This window comes from Agelaius phoeniceus, chromosome 6 (genome assembly GCF_051311805.1).
Source record: "Agelaius phoeniceus isolate bAgePho1 chromosome 6, bAgePho1.hap1, whole genome shotgun sequence".
In the NCBI taxonomy this organism is placed as follows: Eukaryota; Metazoa; Chordata; class Aves; order Passeriformes; family Icteridae; genus Agelaius; species Agelaius phoeniceus.
Genome location: NC_135270.1, coordinates 60874496 through 60896080, shown reverse-complemented (window position 1 = coordinate 60896080; position 21585 = coordinate 60874496). Strand labels below are relative to the sequence as shown.

The window sequence follows — 21585 nt, the reverse complement described above, 5'->3', positions numbered from 1 at the left end:
GGCTAATTAGCTCTGGCCCTGGTCAGGGCTGTCATGGCACAGTGCTGTGCTGACACACCTACACTGCTTTTTAGCTTGAAAACAGTCTCAAGGATCTCCTCTCAGTAGTGTCACCAGAGAGTAACTAGTGCTGCCCTCCAGCATCCAGGCAGAGTCAGAGAATTTCCTGAGTGGAAAAGCACCCACAAGGTTCATCCAGTCCAACTCCTGGCCCTGCACAGACACCCCAACAATCCCACCCTGGGCCTGAGAGTGTGTTCCAAACACTCCTGGAGCTCTGGCAGCCTTGGAGCTGTGGCCATTCCCTGGGGAGCCTGGGCAGTGCCCCACCACCCTCTGGGGGAAGAACCTTTTACTGATATCCAAACAAAACGTCCTCTGAACAGCTTCCTGCTGTTCCCTGGGGTGGAAAGAAGCCAGGCCTTTTCAGTTTGCTGCCTGCTTCCATCATCTAACTGGAAATGATTTGCCTAAGTCTTTGAAGGAGAGGGGAAGCTCCTTCTTGTAGAAACCCTTTCAGGTTCAAACTACCATCTGATGCCATCACTTAATTCCCCTTTTCCCAATGCCTTCTCTCTTCTTGTCAATACCTTTTGTTTCAGAGGATTTCTCCAGTGTCCTTCTCTTTCCCTCTGCAGACTGAGACTTCTAGAGCACTGCACAGGGAAGATGGCTGGGGTGACACTTGCATGACAAACCACTGCTGTGGATACATCTACAGCAGGAACAACAGCTCATGTTTGCCTCTGCCAAGGACAGATGACAGCAAAGGGTATTTAGTGATTGTGCCGGGGAGGAAACGGTGGCAAAACAAGCTGGCAAGGCTGGCACCACGCTGGTGGGGTTCCAGCAGGGAGGGACACTCCCAGTGACCTCCCTGCAGCTCTTCTGGGATGGACTGCCCAGGGAGATGGTGGAGTCACCATCCCTGGAGGTGTTTGAGGAAAAACTAGACGTGGCACTCAGTGCCATGATCTGGTTGACAGAGTGGTGTTCTGTCATGGGTTGGACTCGATGATCTCAGAGGTCATTTCCAACCTAATTGATTCTGTGATACTTCTGGCCCTGCAGTCGGGAGTTCAGTAGGTTTCAAAACCAGGAGCTTTTTCGAGCGACTTTTTGGCCTCCTATACAGGCCCTTACAGATTTTTAGCCCAGACTAAATTCACTGCTAAGTTGCCGGTGTCCCCGCAGCGGGCTGGGAACTGGCACCCCCGTGGCTTCCAGTGCCACGTTGGTCGCTAAACCTCTCGGTGAGCTGCAAGCCCGGCACACCGGGGAGAGTGGGGAACCACGGGGTCGCCAGTGCCGGGGGCTGCCTTAGAACCCGTTGGCCTCGAACAGGCACTGGCGAGGAGCGAGGAGCCGGGAAGCGCCCCGAGCCGAGCCCCCGGTGCCTGGCGCGGCGGGGCGGCCGGTGCCTGGCGCGGCGCGGGGGCGGCTCCGCGTCCCGCCCCGCTCCGCCCCGGATTGGCGCGGCCGCCCGGCTCCTCCCGCCGCCGCCGGGCGCAGGGGGGATCCGGCCGAGCCGAGCCGAGCCGAGCCTGGCGGCTCCGCCACGGCCCGTCCTCCGGCCCCGCTCCCGGTAGGCTCCCGCGGGCGCGGCACGGGTGGGTGGGCGCTGGGTTCGGCGCGGTGCGGGCAGGTGGGCGGCGAGCGGCGAGCGGGGCCCGCCCGCAGCGCCCGCGCTCCGCCGGCCATGGCGGCTGCGGGGCCGCCGAGGGGCCGCTGCCGCCCGCAGGACGGGGCCGCGCCGAGGGCACCGCGCTCTGCCCGGCTTTATTTTACCCGCTCGCTTTATTCTGTCCGCGGTGCTCCCCCAGCGCCCCGCTCCCGGCCTCCCCGGCGGTTTTGTGGTGCTCCTTCCCCGGCTCTCCCGGCCCGGCGGCTCGGGCAGCGGCAGCCCGGGAGCGGTGCCGTGTCCCCCGCAGCCCCGCTCACCGTGCGGGGCGCGGAGCATCCCCGCTCCCCGCGGTTGCGTAACGCGCCCGTCCCACGCGTGGCCGGGTGGACCGAGCCCCCCCTGTTTTCTGCGGGTCAGTCTTTTCGCGGATCTTCTTTTAAAAGCGACCCCCCTCTAAATCCGCGTGTTTTCCCCCCAAATTTTGATCTCCTGAGTTGCGGTCACTTTCCCGGTGGTGTTTTTTCTGTACGGCTTCCCCCGTGGTTCATCCATCGATCAGCCGCCCTTCAGAAGGGAGGGGTTGTGAACTCGCTAAATATAAACAGTGATCCGAAAAGAGCTGTAATGGTTATTAGATATTGTGATAATTCTTGAATGACGCCTTCACGTGGGGATGGCGTAAGAACCTAAGGAAAGGTTAAAAGTACAATTGCAGTGGAATTGATTTCTTCTCGGAATTACTTCCTCCAAGGCCTTACTCGAAAACAATAAGCGTAGCTTTTAATTTCTTCAGTAAACCGAGATTATTGACTTGTGCCATGCGGCTCCCAGTTGGAAAAATCTGCTTGGGTCAGCCGGACAAGTGGGTCTAAGGCTCGTCCTGCGAGGTGCTTTCGTACAACGCCCAGCAGCCGCGTGCGTCTCTGCTCTGTTTTTAAATAACCGGCTTGGATGGGGCTGTAAAGCTCATCCCCAGCAGCCCGGAGCGTGTTGCGGGCTGTAAAAGCCGCCTGCGAGGCCGTGTAAGTACTCCAGGGCTGGCCCTGCCCTGCTGGCGCTGTCCTGGCCGTGCCACAGCGCTCGGCATCCAGGTTTGGTGGCTGGAGAAATCCAGGGGAGCTGTGGAACAGGCGAACGTGCGGCGCAGGCTCCAGCCGAGAGTCTTAATGAGTGTTTGCGTAGTGCTTCGTGTTTTCTCGGATGAAAGGTTTTACATAATTGGCCATTATAATTGTCTGTCACCCCTAGAGAAGAGCCAAAAAAAAACCCCTAAAAGACAAGCGTGGAGGTAGGTAGTTGTCTTAAAAGTCCAAAGTCTAAATGCCTGTAGGTTGTGAATGCTGTTACTTCTGGGTGTGGAGACAGCAAAATGACTGAGTAAAAAAAAAAAGAATTTATCTAATTCTGTCCTCCTTTTGAGCCATATGATCAGCATCATTGGGACAAATGACATCCTGCTTGCGTTTGAGCCGCTTGTTCTTCGGCGCTCAGAAGAATTCCTAATGTGACTCTGGTTCTACCGGTGTTAATGTTTTTGTTTTGTTTTTTTTTTTTTTTTTCTCTTGAAATCTTAACTGGAAGCCTTTTACAGTGTTTTGATTCCTTTTTAATAAATGGCTAAGCCCTTGCTGCAGGGGATGGGAGTGTTTTGAACGCAGCATTTTTGGGTCCTGAGGGGAGGGGGAAGGGAGCGCCTTGTGTTGATTTCCAGCAGCCACCCGCCTTCCCCCAGCCTGAGTGAAAGGGCCTTATTGACTGATTTTGAAGGTAACCTGCCCAAATCTCCTCTTACATGCTAAAACCCATAAATTTGCTGTAGCACAGAGCCTTTGAGGGGAAGAAATGGAATGTCAAGGAGCCTGGGCTTCATCATGAGCAGCCTGGTAACAAAGGCACTGTCTGTTAATTGCATCGTGCTTATCAAAATCTCCCCTCCTAATGGCAGAATAACAATTTGATAGGTGTGAAAAGTTGTGGGGTTTGATTTAATACCGCTGTTTTAAAATCATCCTGCATGCTCAGTGGGACTAAGTTGTCGCTTTCATATTTAATTGGAGAGCGACCAGAGGCTGAGGAGAAAGCTGGGGATGTTTCACTTGCACTAAATGCTCTTTAAAATCTTTTCCCCATTTGGAGAAGAATTGTGAGTGGCTTGTTAAGTGCTGAGCTGCAGCTGAGTGACTTAGAGATTATAAAACATCTTTCTGTGTCTCTTAAATTTGGAAGCTCATCTTGAAGCTTGTGCTGTGGGTGTTTTTCACAGGCTGCTCTGCAGCTCCAGGAAGGACTGTGGTTTTGGGGTGTGGAGGGGCCAGGTTAGGTTTGGGTGATGTGGAGGTGAGAGCTGTGCAGTGGATGCACGACCCTGCCTGGGTAATGACACTCCCTGAGGTTCCAGGTGTCAACACCTTCTTCACCACGTGTTATTTTCATTTCTGGCTGCCCTGTAGCATAACCCAAGCAGCGTTTTGCTATAATCCTCACACACACAGAGGTTGTTGTATTCCCAGCAGCTAGGGCATATTTCAATATTCCTGTTGCAGGTTTGATACCAGGTTTCAGAGAAGAGAGCAGCTTTTCTTGGATCTGATGGTTGAACCTATAAGAAAAACACAGGACTGATCCCAAACCTATCATGAAAGATAACATAGCCTGAGAAGCATCTCTCTTGCCCTTGTCTGCTGGGATTTTTTGTCTCTTGTGGATTATTTGGTTACTGGATGTTCCAATCCATAGATTTGAGCTTTTGAAGGAAATTCTGGTTCAGTGAAAGTTGTGGGTTAGAGATCCTCTTCTGTAAGCTCTGCAGGAAGGAGGGCACAGGAATGCTGCTTTGGTATGTGTGGCTGCTCCATTTTTATTTGTACCATATTTTACTGGCTTGTTTTCTAAGCTATTTTGATTCTATTAACTTATTAAACTTAGAGTCTATTAAAGTCAGTGTGACAGTCTTTCTTTAGTGTGGGAGTGTTGTCCTGTTTTTTCAAATGTCCTTTTTTCACCCCTAAAATATGAAACCAACTAATTGTCCATAGTTCAGATTTTGCCTGTAATTGTGGGATTTGTGTTTGGGATTCACATTGTAGTTGTGGATTTAGTGTTTATTCCCCAAATAACTTTTTTTTTTTGTCTTTATTGTGGAAGGGGAATATCTGCTGTATCACTTGCTAATCCTGCTGTTGCAGTTTTATGCCTAGAGCATAACTGGAGCTGTATTTACCACTGTAGGCATGGTGGTTGGTTTATTTAACTATTTTGGGTATCAAACACAGAGAAATCACAGCAGGACAGTCTGGAGGATGAGCATCAGTGGTACCATGACCTGGCTGTCCAAATTTGGGTGTCAGGGAGAGATGGATTAAAAATAGCTCAGGTGTGTCCCAACATGTTGCAGCTGCTCCTCCTGTTGCAGTACAGGGCTAATAGGAATGTTTACATAGATCACCTTCCTACACATCCCAGCTTCAACCACCTCTTGAGTAGCAAGTTGCTGCTGGGCAGCCTCATGACTGCTTCAAGCTGTTTGGAGAGTAGAAATAAACTACAGAGGGACACATAAATGGCTGTTAATAAAGTGTCAGCTTTAAAAAAAAAAATTAGAAATGGCTGACTGGTATCTTGGGGAGCAGAAAATAGTGCTGGTTCTTTTTTTTTTTTTTTTTTTTTTCTCCTGTGTGATTAAAAAATAATCCTGCTTTAGAAGCTGCTCTGTCTGCAGTTCACAGCACAGTGATGGCATTTGGGTGGCAGGGAGGCAGAATTGCTGCCAGTTAAAATCTTGCTGTCCTAATGTGCCATTCCATGCAGTGCTTGGGAGCTGATATACAGTGTTCTTCTGCCTTGCAGCAAAACAACTAGTGATTAAAAATTCAGCAGATGCTGTGGTTCACTTAACTGCTTGTTCTTGTATCATTCAGGTCATATCACACAATTAATGTTGCTAATGTTTGATCTAGCTTTTTTTTTTGCTCTAAGAATGGAAATTATCTGAGCTACCATGGGATTTACAGAACTGTTTTGGCAGGAATTGGGCTGTGCAGAGTAAGTTATTCAGGACTGTTTTTGCCCTTCCCCTAACTTGGAGAATCTTCTTTTGATTTCAGAAATACTATTTGTTCATGCCAGACAGGGCTGTAATTTCTGCAGCTTTTCTGACTTTAAAAATCAAAGTGTTTTCTTTAGATTGCTTTGAGATAAATGAGACTCCCTAGATGAGAAGGAAGAGGGGGAGAGCATGATAGGTGTAAGTGCTTGCTTTCTTACTTAAACTCAGTGTTTCATTTGGCCACAGAAGTATTTTTGTAAGAGAATTCTCATTTTGTTGCGGGCAGGGTTTCTGCTGCTTTCAGTACATCCACTTTTAACTTGCACAATTTTGGTTAATAGTATTCAATCCAGGGTGTCACTTACTTGACTTTGAAATCAGCATTAAATTTTACTTTCCCCTCCCTATGTTCCTTTAATTATGGAAGTTTTGGGTTCTTTTTGTAACACACACAGATTCTAGAAATCTTTTCTAGGCTGCCTGAAAGTAATATTCATGTAGGAAGAGAGAGACTTGTAGTTGTTTTTTATTTCTTTTACCAGTTTTCTGCTTGGAAGCTGGTCTTTAGGAAGAAGCTTATCCACTCTCTTTGTGATCAGTGCAGTAACTTGGTTTTGGTTGCTCTCCCTGCCCCTTCTCAAGACTCTCCTGCTGCTGCTGGGTGGTGCCCCCTAAACTGGATGGATGTGTTGATATGAGCCTTCATGGCCTGTGCTGTTCTAAGAAAGATAAAATGCAGCCTAAAATTAAAATTGCTGGGTCTTTCAGCCTCTTTGAGAGGAACTTGCTGTGGTGGGAGAGCCCTGGGCTCCAGAGCTGGGGAAATTAAATTGAGAATATGGAACACAGGTGGAGTACTTTGGTCAAGGGCACACACGAGGTTCAGCCCAGGGCTGAGCAGAAGGTTGTGTCTTTTCCAATGTGAAGCAAGGGGCAAATCCACCCTAGGGCTGGAAAAGGTGAATTTGTATCACACGGTGTGTGATGGGCATGCCTGTGAAAGGTGAATTTGTATCACACAGTGTGTGATGGGCATGCCTGTGAAAGGTGAATTTGTATCACACAGTGTGTGATGGGCATGCCTGTGAAAGGTGAATTTGTATCACACGGTGTGTGATGGGCATGCCTGTGAAAGGTGAATTTGTATCACACAGTGTGTGATGGGCATGCCTGTGAAAGGTGAATTTGTATCACACGGTGTGTGATGGGCATGCCTGTGAAAGGTGAATTTGTATCACACAGTGTGTGATGGGCATGCCTGTGAAAGGTGAATTTGTATCACACAGTGTGTGATGGGCACGCCTGTGAAAGGTGAATTTGTATCACACAGTGTGTGATGGGCATGCCTGTGAAAGGTGAATTTGTATCACACAGTGTGTGATGGGCATGCCTGTGAAAGGTGAATTTGTATCACACGGTGTGTGATGGGCATGCCTGTGAAAGGTGAATTTGTATCACACAGTGTGTGATGGGTACGCCTGTGAAAGGTGAATTTGTATCACACAGTGTGTGATGGGCATGCCTGTGAAAGGTGAATTTGTATCACACAGTGTGTGATGGGCATGCCTGTGAAAGGTGAATTTGTATCACACAGTGTGTGATGGGTATGCCTGTGAAGCAGGTTTTGGAGAAGGAAGGGGCAAACGCAGGAGTCTTTGCTGACACACGTTGTTTGGACTTGCAGTTTGGGTGACTTTTTGTGATCTGTCAATTAGCACATCAAGAGGATGTATTTTCAGTCAAGGAAGACATTTTTCTTTGGAAAAACCTGTTTGGACTATTAACTCTAAATGTACTTTGAGAGAACTTGTCTGAACCAAGTTGTCAGCAATCAGTTTGAAAAATGAAGTCTTAAATATGTAAAGCTTCCCCCAGCCTCTTCAGTGTCCTGCTCAGAATGATGGCAAAGGAGGATTCAGGCTGACTTTTGCATATATCCAAAGTGCTGTACTTCCAGAATTGATATTCAGGATAATATGTTTAATCTTCAATTGCAAAAAAAAAATAGCTTCACACATAGCTAATTCCATCTGCTGGAGGAATAAGAGTGAGGCTAACTTCATCACTTATTTGGGACCTGCTTTTTGCTGTGCTAATTACTATCTATGAACTTTGGAAATTTGCATAATTTTTTGGCAAACCTAAGCGGCAGCCATTTAATTTAGAATTTTTATTAACTTTAAATATCCCTAGCAACTCCTAAGCTGCTTCTGGTTCATTTTGTGGTTTTGCTGTTTTACAGGGTTTGATTTTGAAAGCTTCAGTAGCTTCTTTTGTCTTTTCCTTGCAATGACTTTATATAAGCAACAGCAGCTTGCTGCCATTTCCAGTAACTTTCAACCTGCAATGTGACACAAAATTCCTTCTGTCATTCAGATAAAAAAAAGTGTTGAAGTTAAGTTCTTGTTAAAAAAATAATTCAAAAAAAAGTAAAATTAGAAGGTAGGTTTTGGTTGCTCCTCTGCAGTGTGAGAAGAGCACTTGAAATATTTTAAGAGTATATGCATTTCCAAAAGTAACCTTGGGGAAACTGGGGCATGTCAAGTCTGGTCCTAATTCTGGTAAAAGCTGGTCTTATGATATGAATTTTTAAGCTCCAAAGAGTTTGGATATAAATTCATCATTGCAGATAGCTACTAAATTTTCTTTCTTTCTCAAAGACTTTATTTTGACACATTTTCAGCTTCCCAAGCTGTCTAGCCATGCCTTTTCCACTTGGTTTGCTTTTGTTTTTGTGACCTCCACCTTTCACTGATTTTGCTGGTTGGCAGTCAGTGGAGGTGGATAATCTGTAAAATATTGAAGCAGTTGGAATTTTATAGCAAAAAATACTGTCTGCTTTATTGGAATGCTGTCATTTGGAGTCAGCTGTTACATGCTGATTTTCTTTTGGAGGCAATAGACTGGATTAATTTTAAAATTTGAATTATTTGTGCCCACTTTCTGTCTCAGTACCATCAGAAACTTCCTATGTTGCTCAGTGCAGTTGCACTCCCGAGTCTTTGTTCCTCTTTTCTCATCCCTCTTGCTCTGTTGACCACTTAAAAATGCATTTTCTTCCTTGGGATGAACGGGGTTATATTGCCAGACTCTTTAATTCCTCTCTAATTGGCAGAAAGCCAAGCATAAAATCTTCTTCATAAGTCACCCTAGAGGTTTCTTTGTATGTGCTATTATTTTCTTTGCGTGCTAACATCACTGAAAATACTTTTTCTTTTTTTTTTCCCTCCCCCCAAGTCTAGACCAGGCATAATTACATTCGTGTGTATGTGTAGGCTTGAGTGCTGCCATGCTGCAACACCCAATTTGAAGTCCTTGGGCAGTTTAAGACCAAAATTTCTTGTAGCATCAAAGGCAGCACTATCCCCTCTGCATCTAGGGAGGTGAAGTCATTTTCTGGTGTATCTGAACTTCAAAGACAGGCTCCTGGTTTGTGCCTGTGGTCTGGCTTTCTGAGATGTGGCATACTGCAGGCTGTATTTTAAAATAAAGAGTTTGGACCCTGGGTTCAAGCAGGACTTGTGCATCAGTGATAGTGGCCAGTGTTGCATTGTGGATTAATTATGTTCACGTGCTTCCAGAGCACCCCAGTTGTCTTTTAATTTATGAAACTCTTAATTGAGGTCTTTGTTCTGAGCTTCACCTTTATTGCAAAGCCTAAAAATCCTTCCCATCATGAAGCCTTTGCTCTTGTGTTGGGTCTTTTAATGTTTTTATGTCTTCAGAGCTCCTGTGCTTCCTCCCACCCTGACTGCTGAGGCTGAGACAAGCTCCCTGGAAATGTACATACAGAACTGCCCCTTCTTCTCCTGCTTGAAAGGAGGCTCTGGCTTTGCCATGATGTTTATTGTGATTTTTTCATTCATTTTCTATTCTATTCATTTTTCTATTCATCCTATTAATTTCTATTCCCTTTCTGGCCTCCTGCACGTGTCCTGGTGCTGGGGAGAGGAGGATCCACTGCTGAGCACTGAGGACATGCAAGACAAGGTACCTGGACACAAGTGGGAAGGGAATTCTAGAACAAACCTCACCCTTAAGGAAATCTTATTGCCTGAAAGTGGATTTCTACACCTCAGTTTGACCATCAGGGCACCAGAGCTTGCCAGCAGGTGTGGGACAGACTTAGTTCCTTGCATTTTTTCACTTGATTTCCTCTCTAAAGAAGGATAACTTCACTCACAACTAGGCTCTACCATTGTTGGTTTTTTTTTTTTTTAATGAGGTAACTTTATCTTAATAAACAGATGAATGAGGTGATGCAAAGAGTGCTTGTTTTTGTGGGTGAAATCTCTGTGAATCTGCAGCTCCTTCTGAAACTGGGGCTGTGGGAGGATTACTGATAGCAATGAATCCATCTTCCATGTGTTAAGGAAAAAAAAAAAGTTCCTGTATTTCTCTTAAAGTGCTTATGGATTTTTTTAGATGCAGTAGGACTGCAGATGTAGTCATATTAAAATATAAAACATCTCACTTCGAGTTGGTCTCTCAGCAGAAGGAGTTGGAGACGTGACTTTGGTAGAAGTTACTGGGAATTCTCTTTTCAATGCAGCTTTGCAGCCTGTGCTGTGGATGGGAGCCCAGAGCAGTCTGAGTCATGCTTCCTCCATGGAGAGGACATTTAGGGGATGCCACCAGCAGTGGACTAAACCAGTTTTCCTAATGATTGCTTTGTTCAGCTTTAGCTACTTATGGGGTTGTTCAGATGGTGTCAGCTGATGTGTCAGCTGGAGGCCATGGGGTAAATTGTAGGATAAAGAGCAGTAGTTTACATACCTTTGTAGCAAATGTCTCTGCTGCCATTCTGCACGCTCTTCTTGCCTTAAAAGGGGTTTTTTAACCCTTTTTCCTCGTTGGGATCAGTGGATGTATGGAGCAAGGAAAGGGTTGTGTGTGGATTTTGTGAGGTTAACACGATTCCATCCCTGACCTGACTGAATCCTACCAAGTGAAGGCACCAGTGCATCCTGCAGGGGTGGCCCATTGTCTTTGGGAAAATGTTTTTAAGAAATTGGGAAAAACTTGGTTTTCACTTATTCCTCAACATTTTCCTGAGAGAAATTCACTCAATGGAGTGAATTCACTGAGTGAAAATTGCTGCATCTCTAGTGGATGTATGGGTCTAGTGGACCTATACAGAACAAGTCTGTTGATGTTGCTTTAATGGTGGTTTTAAGGTTATTTTAATATTTTTAATATTTTTAATATTTTTTTTTTATTTTAAGGATTTGGGGAATGCCCCCTATCCCCTAGCTCTCCCCTGTGCTCCTTGGGTCACAGATAGAGAGACTTGACTGGGATATAGGTAAGGCAGAGGCTGCTGAGAGAAGCCTTGTCTTTAATTAGACCAGTGGGTATCACTGGGGTGGAGGGGAAGGGATGAGTGAGCTTTTGAGCCTGAATAAATGTCAGGTTGTATTTTATCAGACTTGCAGTTTGGAATCAGGGATTCACTCAGTTTCCATTTGGCTGTGGGCTGTCTGGGGCCTTTTTGCATCTTCCATCTCTTAGCTGCAGTTATGGGAAAGTTACATATACCATTTTACAGACATAAAGCAGAGCTCTTTAGGGGAAGGAAGGGTAAATAACCCGGGTAAAATGAGCCAGGCTGGAGTCAGTAAAACTACCCAGAGTGCCAGCAAGTGATACCTGTGTCCTGAGTTTAATCTATTCCTTCCCAGTGGTCATACCCAGGAGGATTAGTGAGAGATGCTTTAACCTAAAGCTACTTGGAACAGCAGTGCTTTTTTTATTCTCCCCTCTCAAAAGTGGTTTGCTTTTACTAAAATAGCTAAATGCAGGCATGTTAAGCTTAATATGGATGTGTGTGTGGGTACCTGAGAAAGCATCCCATTAGGTAACCCTGTAGCTTTCTCCTGGGGAGATGCTGAGAATATCACCTTTGCTGCCAGTCAGGGCCAAGGCAGGCTTGTTAGCAGCTTGTAAGTGACAGCCCTACTTTGCTTTGTGGGTATTTTAAGTGATGAGGGTAGCAGAGCTCCAGGGAGAGGTGATAACGTCTGTGCTGGTTTTCTTCTCGATAGGGAGGTGGCAGAGGAGGAGGAGATAGGACTAATTGCATACCTTCCAATTCCAGTTACTTCATTACAGAATAGTCATTGGAGCAGCCCTGCAATCTGCTCTGATAGCAGATAAGTGGCGTGGCTTGCAGCACTTCAATCTAAACAAAACTTAAGTGCTTTTTCCTTTTTCCCTGGAGTGAAACTGTAATTTCGTTATGTGAATGTCAGCCAGGACAAAGTTGTTTTTGCAGCTGTCATGATGATTCTCTGGGCTTTGTGTTAGAGGTATGTCCCCAGTGTATGTAGCAAAAATATCCTAAAATACTGCATTCCCATACCTGGAAGCTTCAGTTGAAGGCTCTCCAAATGTTTGCCAGGTGAAGATCTGTTTAGCTTTGACGTTAGATGTCTCAGAGGGTTTAGATATAAACCAGTGAAGGTTTGGATTCTATTCCTTTCCATAGCAATACATGTTAATTAGCTGCTCTGTCTGCATTAGGCCCTGAAACAGTCAAGTGAAAGAGCCTGAGCACATCTCTGCTGCTTCACAATATGAGTCCCTGTGGTGAGGGTGGTCACGTCGAAGCACTGCCTCATTTTGGTTCTCTGGTGTGGAAATGGTGTGAAATGCAGCCCATGTGATGCAAAAGAGAAGTGTCAGGCAGAGCCTGGGAGAGAGATTTTGCCTTTCTTTGAAATGGGGCAAAAGTGAATTTGTACTCCAGGCTGAACCCTGAGAAATCATAAAATCCCAGAATGTTTAGGTTGGGAGGGACCTTCAAGTCCATCTTGTTCCAACCCCCTCCCATGGGCAGGGACACTTTCCACTATTCCAGGTTGTTCCAACCCCATCCAACCTGACCTTGGACATTTCCAGGGATCCAGGGGCAGCCACAGCTTCTCTGGGCACCCTGTGCCAGGGCCTCATAAAATACCTGGAGCTGCTGTTGATGATGATGACTTTAAGGTACCTATTTAAGGCCACAAGATCACCCCAGACAAGTGCCTGGACTTTGCACAGTGCAGCACCGGCCAAACCTTCAACTCTCTTCAGGCTCATTTTTTCTGGGCTGCCACAGAACCATTAAATCTGATCCTTTCCTAAAAAGACAGCTGACTGTGCAATGTGAGCCACATAAAATTCTTTGTCTCTGCTTTGGACTTGAATGGAAAAGTAGTTTGTTTTCCCATTAAATTGACCTCAACTGTCGCTGCCCCAAAGGGGGTCTGTTCTTGCAGGCTCTGCTTGGCCAGGGCCAGAGCGTGCTTGGCTCTCCCTGTGTTTTGCTGCAAGCCTGCTAACTCACTCCAGGACAATGGGAGGATGGTCATGCACTAAGGCAGGTATTTGTGAGCAGGTTAAATGTTTTGGGAAAGAAAATGTAATGCTGTTTGTGAAAGTTAATAGTTTTGTAAGCTGAGGTTTGGTTGTGTTGGTGGTAACTTGGCTGATAGGGTTGATGGTGTAGATCCAACTGCAGCATTAAGCTCTGGGAATGAATAAGGTGAAGTGGGGGTGAATTTCAAAGGAACAAAGAATACAAGGCCTCCTTAATTGAATCTTACATTTTTAGGGTGGCTTTCAGAGGGAAAAGCCCAAACATGCTTTGCAAACCAACCTGTGCATTGTGTACTGTAGTGGATCTGTGCTTTGATAGGAACAGTGTGACTTATTTAATGAGATAAACTGCATCATGTTTTTTTTTTTTTTTTTTTTTTTAAGAGGTATTTAGTTATTTGTATTGGGTAAAAATACATTTTTGCTGAGAGTCTGTAGCTGATCAGACTCCTGCATCCCTTTCTAGCCACTGATGTTGCAGGGCCAGGAGGCTGGCAGGTTGGATTGGGTATTGCCTAAATAAAAATGAGGTTCAGGCCTGGAGTGTTACCTGGCAGGGCTGCCTGACCCCCACCTGCTGGGCATGTTGACCCCACAGTGCTCTTTGCTCATGGTTTGTTTAGGAGAAGGTTTTAGGACGTGAGTCTCATGTGGGAGCACAGGTGCCACACTGCCTTTTTAAGAGGTTGAGTGCCTTGGCTTTGTAGGGAAAAGAAGCCAAAAAATGGGCTGTGATATGTTTCATGCTGGCCAAGCTGCTCCAAGGGTAATCCAGGTGGAAAGGGACTCACCTGTGGACAGGAGGTTCAACTGGGTAGTCAGGAAGCATCAGCAAAGCACAGCTCCTTCCTAAGAGTGAGCAAAATTCCTCTACCTGTAGACACCATCACATACAGCCAGCCTTGGCTCTTCTCTGGCTTCTGTTTGCCTTTTAATGGTCATGGAGTGCCTCAGTGCTTCCTTCTTGTCTTCCTGGTGTTTGACTCAGAGGTTTGATGGCCTCTGTGATGTTGGAATCAGCACATGGGAGCAGGTGGGTACTTGGGCAATGTCCATGGGATTACACTGGTGTGTTTATGGCCTGGCCTGGCTGCACTGGGACTTCTCATGTGCTTCCATATCCAGTACTTAGTCACCATCCATCTTCACTGCAGAAAATGAATGGAAGGCAAATTGTTACTGGAGACTTTTCTAGGGAAAAAGTTTTTAATGAGTACCTGAAGGGCCACAATCCTATGGATTGTGTGTGCTGTCATGTGGCTGTGAGCAGGTTTTCCTTATTGCAGAAGCTGGATTGATTCCTCAGGCTGGATAGCATCTGATTTTTATATGAGGGAGGGGGAAAAGTTGTCTGACTTTAATCTGAATTTACTAGGTACTTAATAAGAAAGACCTCTGCCCTGAGTGACTTGTTCAGCCTATGTTGTGTTGCAGGAGCTCCATGGAGATGAAGCCTGCTGGCTTTATTTTGCTCTGAAATCCATTTGGCTCAAAATTGCTTCCAGAATCTTATCCTCCCTGGTACTTCAGACTTGTGACTGGGTAACCTGCTGAGTGTTAAAGGTTGTGGCAAAGCCTGGGTGCTGTGGTGGCTGAGAGGTGACACTGGCACATGGAACCTGTCCTTCAGGTGACAGGCAGAGGCACATTTCCGAGAGCTGTCTGCTTCTGCCTGTCTCATCCCTTTCTAATCTGCAATTTGTGTTTGAAAGCAGAGGGATTTAAGTTGTTTTCTGTGCAGTTGTGGCCCGTGGGAGCAGTTGGCTGTCGGTGTTTGGCCCTGGAGCTGCCTTGGTGGCCGATTGCGTAAGCGAGCGAAGGTATTTGCAGCAGTCACTTGGAAATGGGGATAATTCGAGTCTCCATCAAGCTCAGGCTCAAACAGGTTGTGGAATTTATTTATACAACACCACTGGGGTGTGTGACACTGCAGAGCCAAACAAACAGAGGTTCCCAGCCCCGAGGCTTGTGCTGGGTGTTAGATAAGGAGGGATGGGGTAATTACAGCCAGGGACATGGGTGGAGGGGTTCGAAGTGGGTGAGGGCTGCATCCGTGTGGAGGACATGAAATGTGCCTCATTAATGGCACTGTGAAGAAACTGTGTGTGCACCTGGGGTTATGGGAAGGCTGGAGGTCAGCTCTGCAGAAGGAAGTGTTGTGTGGGCTGTTGGAGAGGTGTGGATTAATAAGGGAAAGCGGAAGGAGGCGAAATGAAACCAGCCAAGCGTGCGGGGAGGGGCCGCGTTACTCGGAAGCTGACGTGCAGCAGCCCTGGCACTCCAGGGGCTTGGGGAATTTGGGTGTCACAGCAGCCACTGGGAATCCACAGCCTGACCCCAAAATGTGTGTGCTTGATGGGAACAGAGGAACAGGTAAAGAAAGGGTCCAGTGTGGTTTCTGGGGGGCTTGGCAGTCCCTCCTCTCTGCTATCTGTGCTCCCTGGGCTCTCATGGTGCCAAATTGGCTTCTGTCCAGCCACTGGGCTGGTTTTGGGGTGTACTCGATCAGTCAGCACTGAAGATCTTGAATTGGTGGTTCTCCACGTCAGCAGTGCATGGATTGTTGTTCCCATGTGCCCTTTGCTCTGGGCAAACTGGATCTTTTGGGTTTTAGGAGCTGGGTAGTGGTTGTTAATACCTTTACTGTGTCACTAATTTCCTTTTTCCTTCCCTTTTGCTCTTCAGAAATGCCATTCTCCTGAGTGTGTAAGGAACCTACAGAACTGTAATGTCTAACCCTACATGGAATAACAACTCTTGGAAGGTACTACCCTTTTTTAACTCTATAGCTTTGTTACAGGTTGGGTTAATGATGTGCTGATCTTTGCTTCAAAGCTTGAAATTGAAGAACTGTGTCTTATGTAATGCTGTCCCTTTGAAAGGGCTGACAGTGCTGTGATCCTCCAGTCTCTGATTTCCAGAAAAACTGGGTGCAAGCTAACACTTGGTTTGGGGTGCTGAGGGACCATCCCTGTTTCTCTGTGGATGCTGATGTCTTTAGGAAGATCTGGTGTTGCCTTAGGAACAGATGGTGGTTTCTATTCAGAGAGCTGAACTGAGCTTTCTTCATTCTTGGTGGCCATCCTTGGAAACATATTGCCCTTCTTTTTAGTGATGCATGATGGTTTGCCAGTTTCTTCAATTCAGTGACCTTCTGGATTGTCTTTCTTGAGGCTTCCAGGCATATTTATAAAGAATATTGGGATGAAGTGCAGTTACACTTTAACATTTAGATTGAAATGTCTCGGCTGTTCGTGCTGCATTAACCAGCTCTCAGGCGTTGGCTTGTTCTGCTGTCTGATCCTGCAGTGATGCCATAATACTGAATTTTGGACTGCCCTGTGCATTGCCATGGCAACAGACTGATGTCACACTCTCAAGGACATTACTTCAGTGCACGATCATGCAGAGGCACAATCAGATTTGTGCAGGAGAAAGCTGACTAATGCACATCTCAAAAGCAAACAAGGGGAATGCAGGTTACAGCTGACCAACCAAGGTGCCTCAGTGTGCAAATTCCCCACTTAGAGGAGGGGCTGATTCTGTCTCTAAGGCAGGAACAATTGTCTTGATGAGCTTCTCTTCACCATGGAGAAGCAGAGGACTTGCAGGTTTCCTGTATCTTTATAACAGGTGGTGGCAGAGATCATTGTTTCTGGGGTGGGGAAATGCTCTCTGGTTTCAGAGCTTTGAAAGGGCAGTGCTTTCTTTTCATTTTGAAGAACCTCTCAGTGGTCTTGTAAGCACCCTGAGAATACTTTGACTTGCTTAATGTTGTTCAAACAGTTTAATTGGTTTTCCAAAGCTTTTATTTTATCCATAACATTGGAAGGTGAAAGGGGAACTCCGCATCTGCATTATGGTCACATTTTCCTATATCCTATTAGCAGATTCCAAGATTGTTTAATGTGATCTCCACCCATTTCATTTGGCTGCAACCTTTGCTCCCATGAAAACAAGGCTGATTGTTCTGAATTGCTGTGTGTATGTGCTTTGGCACGGCATGAAGGTACCTATAATAACACAACCATTGTCTGGAAAAAAAGGCAGTTTGCAGTAATAACTACAAATAAAAGGGTGCAGTCCAGGGGCAAGACAGATAATGGTCGTTTTCCCACCCACTGCACAGGGCAGATCCTTAAACATGGTCACCCCTCAGCATGACAGGGCTGTGGGCTTTAGCCTGGGATGTGAATACTGGGAATAAGGGACTGAAATATTTGCACGTTGTTCCAAGTTTCTCTTTCCTGGCCTCAGTTCCATTGCTCATATCTACGGATGGGGAGACTGAATGACTTTTGCACAATGCAGTGTTTTATTTGCATGCTGTGAGCAGTTTAACAAGTGTGTGTGCTAAATGAAGCATTCCCACTTTCAGTGAGCAGCTGATGCACCCTTAAAGTAAAAAAAAAAAGGATTTAAAAAAAAAGTGCCTTTAGGTTGAACAGTGGGGTTTTGAGGGGTGACATTGTGCTGTGTGCCTGAGCGGATGGTGGGTCGTGCCAAGGCTGAATGTTAACTAGAAATGCTGTGAGATGCAGCAAATAACCAACTCACACTCCTTGGTGCTAAAGCAATTTCTGCTCATCTCTGCACTTTGTGGGTAAAAGCTGTTATAGTACAAGATTTGCAAGTAATGTGATTGTTTTAAATGCTCGGTGTCACAGGAATTGAGGACATTTAACAGAAACTGGCATTTCTTGTAGCAGTTTGGTTGCCTCCCAGGACAGGAAACTGTGAAGTGGTAAAAAAGAATCAGGGAAGGAGTTTAACAACCCTCTCTGTAAATCATGATGCTTGAATTCAGATCCTGGCCTTGAGCTGAAAGGACTGGGAGCTCTGCAGGACCCAGTGATTCAAGCTGCTCTGTAGAGAACAAGAAGATAATGGTGATGGACTATCAGGAAGGCAGCCTTGCTGAAAAGAGAGCCTTTATGATACAGTCAAGGGGAAGGAAGTCTGGAGAACTCAGAAAAGGAACAGATGTTTTTGGTAGTGGGGAAAAACTTAACTATCCCTGTAGCTTGCTCTTGCAGCGGAGCCAGCAGGAGGAACTTGATACCAAACAAAAGTAGGCACACCCAGGATTTAGCAGAGGGATCCTGGAAAGCTGAAAATCAGTGCTTTGGTGCTTTTCTGTTTGACAAATACCTTATACAGTGGCATCTGGCAGATATAATACTAGATGTGTGTGCAAAGGTGTGTGTAAAACAGCTTGAAGGTGTTAGATGTTTCTCTTTAACAGCAATAAAAGAAGTATTGATGTATGAAGTGATACCCAAAGTGGGGAGCCAAGAGAGATGCTGTTCTCTGAGAAGGAAATAATGACAGAAGATGCATTAAAAAAGAGGGTGAGGTTTTTTTCTAGGGTGTGTTTATGGATGGTGATGACTTGAAGTGTGATAAAACAGATTGCTGATCCTATGTATCAAAGTACCAGCGGCAATGATTTTTTAAGCTGTTGAAACTTGCATCCACCAAAAAATATATATCTATTTCATTCTTCCTAATAGGTTAATCCACTGTAATTGGCTGTGAAATCAACCTGGGGGAATTTTCCCATCTGTAAATGATGCACAGCCTCTTTGCTGTCTACTTGGCAACCGTACCTTCAGATAATTAAAAGCTGTTTTTTAAATCCGCTTTTCTTTCAACTCTTGTTTTTCTGCATCTCGCTGCTTCTCTGAGAGCTGTCAGTCACTCTTCTGGCCAAGGTGTAAAAACCAAGATAATGTGCTTTTAGGAAAGGAAAACTGCAGATGATCTTTTTACTTTAATTTTTTTTTAAAAAAGCATAAAACCTACAAAACTAGGTGAATGTGAGGAGCTTTTTAGCATGCATGTCACTGCTGCATTTCTGAAAGTAACTAAACTTTCCCAGTCCAATATGGAAAACTTTGACTTTCAGAGCTCTGGTGCCACTTGCCCTGCTAAAATCAATAACCAAGCCTCCATGGTTCACTTAGGAAGCAGTTCCAGTTCCCCAGAAATTACAGGAGTTGCTCAGCACAGGGATCCTCTGGTTTCAGCACATACTTTCATTGCTCTGTAGTGTTTTGAGAGGCCGAAGGGTGGGATGCAGCTCCAGTGAATTTCCAGATTCCTAACAGTGTGAGGGACTGTTTTTAATAGTGATGATAAAAACAGCTATTCCCAGTTGGAGATTTAGTCAGTGGTATAATTATCAGAGCTATGAAATAGTGCAGGGATGGCTTGGGATGGAAAAAACTAAAGCTTGAAACTTCTTTTCTTGAGGGAGCTGTTTGAAATGATTTCCTGCAGGCTCATAGAGAATTGGTGAGAGATGTCAAAGGGTGAGGGCTCAACATTGGTGATTGCTTTGGTAATTCAGTGTTTGGGCTGCAGCTGGCTTTTGGGAGAGAATTGGTTGTTGAAAGCCAGGGGGATGAGGGGGAGCTCTGGAGTGGCACATTTGGTTTGTAAAGTGCTGAGGATTTCCACAGCAGGGTCACAATCCCCAAAGCTCCAAATCTGGCTCACTTAAACCATCCCTTCTAAACCACAGCTGTGGGCTCCTTATTTTCTGCTTCACTTCTTAGTGATTTGGTGGGGTTTATTCATATTTTCTCCATTTTGTCCAAGAGGGGAAACTCTGACAAGAAAATACTGTTTGTGCTGGAGGGAGCAATTGGAATATTGGGTTAGGGAGCAATGTAGGTATTTTTTCCTTTTTCTGTCTTTATAATAAAGTTGTTTTTTGGACCTGTTAGAGCAGAGACCACAAAGATGCTCTGAGGACTGAAGCACCTCTGCTCTGGAGCTGGGCTGGGAGTGTTCACCTGGAGAAGAGAAGGCTCTGGGGAGACCTTGGAGCCCCTTCCAGTGCCTAAGGGGACTTGGAAAAAAAAGGGAATGTGACTCTTTATGTGAGCAGATAGGGGTGGGACAAAGTGGAACAGTTTTAAAATAAAAGAGGAGAGATTTAAATTAGATATTGGGAAGAAATTCTTCTCTGTGAGGATGATGAGGCCCTGGCACAGGGTGCCCAGCAAAGCTGTGGCTGCCCATGGATCCCTGGAAGTGTCCAAGGTCTGGTTGGACAGGGCTTGGAGCAGCCTGGGATAGTGGGAGGTGTTCCTGCCCATGGCAGGGTGTTAGAACAAGGTGATCATGAAGGTCCCTTCCAACCCAAACCATTCCAGGATTTTATGTTTCCTGTGTTTTTTCATTAAAAAAAATTCAAGTTTTGTAAAACAAACCTGACTCTGACGTTTCCAGTGGACTTTAGAAAAGTTCATACTTCCACAGTGGTTATTAACATGGAAAGGATTGCACCAGAATTATTTCTGGTGTCCTCTTATAGGTCTGTGCCACTGAATTTTGGAGAGGAAATGTGAAAAGGGAAAGGCAGAGGCAGAAAGCAGAAGTTGTCACAGTTCATAAACGTGCATAAGTTGTCTTTTACTGAAATTTCAATGCTATTTTGGGGCCTTTCTTTTTCCTTAAGAATGAATTACAGTGGAATTCGTGCTATGCTTAGGATTTCTGAAACTTCAATTGTGTCAGTTGCTAGGTGTATTGACTACAAAGCCCTGAAAATATCAAACTATTTTTTACTTCAATAATTCTTGAGTTATTAGTGGAAAAAAAAAATCTTTAAAAATAGAGCTAATAAAAGATTAAAGATCTGTGGAATTGGTAGGTTTCCAGATTAGCTTAGATTTTAAACAGTCCTTTGAAATAATCATAATGCAGTAAGATATTGGTCTGTACTGCAGTTTACCAGTCAAAACCTGAGTTTTGTGAAGCAGAGTTGGTTCAGCAGATGTTTTGTGTACAACATTCTCTTGAGAATTTCTGTAAGCCCAGGTGGTGCTTTGTCTGGGAAGGATTTGTAGTGTGTCCCCTTGGCTGCCTTCTGTCTTCCTCTTGAGCCCTTTGGCCATGACGTGGCACATGTCTGTGCTTTGGCTGCTCAAAGTCCTTTCTGCTCCCTTTAAAGGGGTTCTGGGCTTTTTTACAAGCTGCAGAGCAGTTTAGGGTGGGAAATACCCTGATACTGCTTTGGGATCATTCACCTGCATTTGTGTGAGCCCAGCTCTGCTCACCCACGCCCTGGTCCCTCCCTGTTCTGCTGCTGCTGCTGTGTCTGTGTTGGATGAGCTCTGCAGGTGCCTGGTTCTGCCTGGTGGATGTCCAAGGGGCTCCACTTGGGTCATGGTGTTGTGCAAGTGCTGTTGTGGGTCTCCTCTGCCTTGCTGTGCTGTCCTCCTGTCACTGCTGAGGGGTCCAGCTTTGTGTTGCTGCCTGTCACACCCTGGTGTCCTGTTTCTTTCCTTTTCCTTGCATGACTTCACACTGCAGGAGGGGTGCTCATTCCTGGCAGCCCCAAGGATGTCAGAGGGTCCCTCCCAAAGAGGCCTGGTGACAGTGGAGCTCTGGAGACCTCTGGTTGTGTAAAGAGTGGCTGCTCCCTGTGCAGGAAACGGGGGCTGAGTCTCTAGAAGCTGTGTCCTCATTCATTGAGGAGCTGTGTCACCATGTCCAGGAGAAGCCCTCACACCTCTCCAGAAGGTGTGTCCTCATTCATTGA

General features: G+C 45.7%; 1 protein-coding gene across 11 annotated transcripts in view; it reads left to right on the top strand.

Moving 5' to 3' along the window:
- Positions 1-1435: 1435 nt before the first annotated feature.
- FBXO34 (F-box protein 34) overlaps positions 1436-21585 on the top strand; it is a 42636-nt gene continuing 22486 nt past the window's right edge. For 7 of the 11 annotated variants that reach the window (XM_054634027.2, XM_054634030.2, XM_054634029.2 and 4 more), the window contains exons 1-2: positions 1436-1585; positions 15717-15795. The gene's annotated coding sequence lies outside the window, so the exon portion shown is untranslated. The remainder of the gene's footprint in view (positions 1586-15716; positions 15796-21585) is intronic. The other 4 variants (XM_077180860.1, XM_077180856.1, XM_054634033.2 and 1 more) reach the window with 3 other exon arrangements.